General features: G+C 37.1%; 1 non-coding gene across 1 annotated transcript; it reads left to right on the top strand.

Moving 5' to 3' along the window:
* The first annotated feature begins 1106 nt into the window (after window positions 1–1106).
* LOC135271624 (U1 spliceosomal RNA) lies at window positions 1107–1270 on the top strand. Its single transcript, XR_010339750.1, has one exon. It is a non-coding gene; the product is annotated as a U1 spliceosomal RNA (small nuclear RNA).
* Window positions 1271–2197: the final 927 nt, after the last annotated feature.

Here is a 2197-nt window from a genome sequence, read left to right on the forward strand (position 1 = left end):
AAGAAGGAACAGGGGTCTGGTTGAAGAAAGGAGGAGAACAATGGTTGCTCCAAAGGATTCTTTTGTAGAGTATCCACCCTAGATTATAAATTCTAAAGGACAAAGATAAGCATCTGTATGGAATTCTGCCTCTGCTTTGCATTAGCTCTTGATGATAATAAAGAATATTAGAAAATAGTGGTTTAGAGAAAGTACCTTACAGTTTTGTTTTCTTTAGAATTCATTACAGAAACTTTTGTTGAACAAGCCTGTTAAGATAGTTACCAGAACAAATCATTGCAAAGACCAAATAAGCCCTTGCAAGTTTGTGTTTTTGAGTTTTAATCTACCAACAGATCACATGTCTTCTTTCTTGTCATCACTTCCAATTTCCACATACGAACACATACAGTCTCCAGGGCTGCCAGTAATTCCCCTCTTAAGGTTTGTCAACATGCAAAGGGAAAACACCTAATTATAGTAAATAATTCAATAGAGTGTATTGGCCAGAAAATTAATTCATAATGGCTGGGAAATGAATGATGACAGTGGTTTGGAATGTGATTGGAGCCCTGCTCAGGAAAAAACAAAGAAGAATAGAGAGGAATCTGTGATCATAATAAATAGCAGTTTATTCATTTAGAAGGAGTCATTCAGAAACAACAGAAAAATCAGTGTTAAGTCACTTTTCAGGGTCTGCTATGATCTGAATCTTTGTGTTCCTCCAAATTCACATGTTGAAATCCTAGCCTTCACGTGGGGAGGTGATTAGGTCTCAGTTTGTGCCCTTATAAGAATAGTACTCCTATTAAAAGAAAAAGGCTCCAGATAATTTCATCATTCTTTTTAGCATGTGAGATTACAGCAAGAAGATGGCCAAAGCGGGTCCTCATCAGACATTGAATCCTCTTGTACCTTGATCTTAAACTTCCCAGCCTCCAGAACTGTGAGAAATACATTTCTGTTGTTTATAAGGCACCAGTTCATGACACTTCGTTAGCAGCCTGAATAGACTAAGACAGGGTCTTAACTAAAGACATTGGAAATATCATAAATGGTGCGCCAATTGTAAGGTGTAATAATTGGATGGATACTGTGAACACAACAGAAGATAAAGAAATAGGGGCATACTTACCTGGCAGGGGAGATACCATGATCACGAAGGTGGTTTTCCCAGGGCGAGGCTTATCCATTGCACTCCGGATGTGCTGACCCCTGCGATTTTCCCAAATGTGGGAAACTCGACTGCATAATTTGTGGTAGTGGGGGACTGCGTTCGCGCTTTCCCCTGGTCTTTCAAATTAAAAAAAAAAAAGGAAAAAAAAAAAGAAATAGGGGCAAAGTGCTTGTGAAAAATAGTAATATCAAGAAATAAAGAATGTCAAAATGAGAAGATGAAGTCTAATATATTTGGAAGCCAGTTCATTTTAAAACCCCTATATTTAATTCCATCCATTAATAATGCAGCACATCTGGGAAGAAGCATTTGAAAGAAAGTAGTACTTAAAGAGATTTAAATATGATTATGATTAAGCCCAAAACGTAGATATGGTTTTGCAATGTGAATCTGGAAATATTGCCAATGTGATCTGGGCTGCAGACCCTGCCATTTATTGTCATACAAAACCAGTATGAACTGTTTTTTGACTGTTCTAGAGTGACAGTTGTCTTCATAGATGCCTTATTCAAAAATTAAGATGAATTAGAACAATGTCCAAGAAAATTACATGATGGATCCTTTAAGGAACAAAGTGAATAAATATAAAACAAAAATATGATTGCTAATATTAATAAATAAGTTGACCTTTTAAAACTTGTCAATTCAGTTTAAGGCATTGTGGTAGTTATAAAGATCAATAATAGTGAAGGCAGAGTAAATAAATAAGTTACAGTTCTTTCCCACCCAGAGCTCATAATTTAGTGAGTAAAATCAGTATTTACACAAACCAATGTGTGTGTGTGTGTGTGTGTGTGTGTGTGTGTGGAGGGAGTAGCATTCTTTGGATGTACAGAGTAGGAAGGTATTCAGTAATTTTAGGGAAATACTAGGAAAAGCAACAGACAGGCATTTGAATAGGACATTGACAGACAAAGAGGCTTTGGAAAGGTAGATAAGAGAGCTATAGACAGACTAAGGAAACAAAATGGGCGAAGGGTGGAGAGCAGGACATACATAGGGTGTAGGATGAAGGAAAGGTGGAGGGCCAGCCAGACGGAA

Source organism: Aotus nancymaae, unplaced genomic scaffold (assembly GCF_030222135.1).
Source record: "Aotus nancymaae isolate 86718 unplaced genomic scaffold, 86718_ANA_hifiasm-v0.15.2.pri h1tg000088l, whole genome shotgun sequence".
NCBI classification, from domain to species: domain Eukaryota; kingdom Metazoa; phylum Chordata; class Mammalia; order Primates; family Aotidae; genus Aotus; species Aotus nancymaae.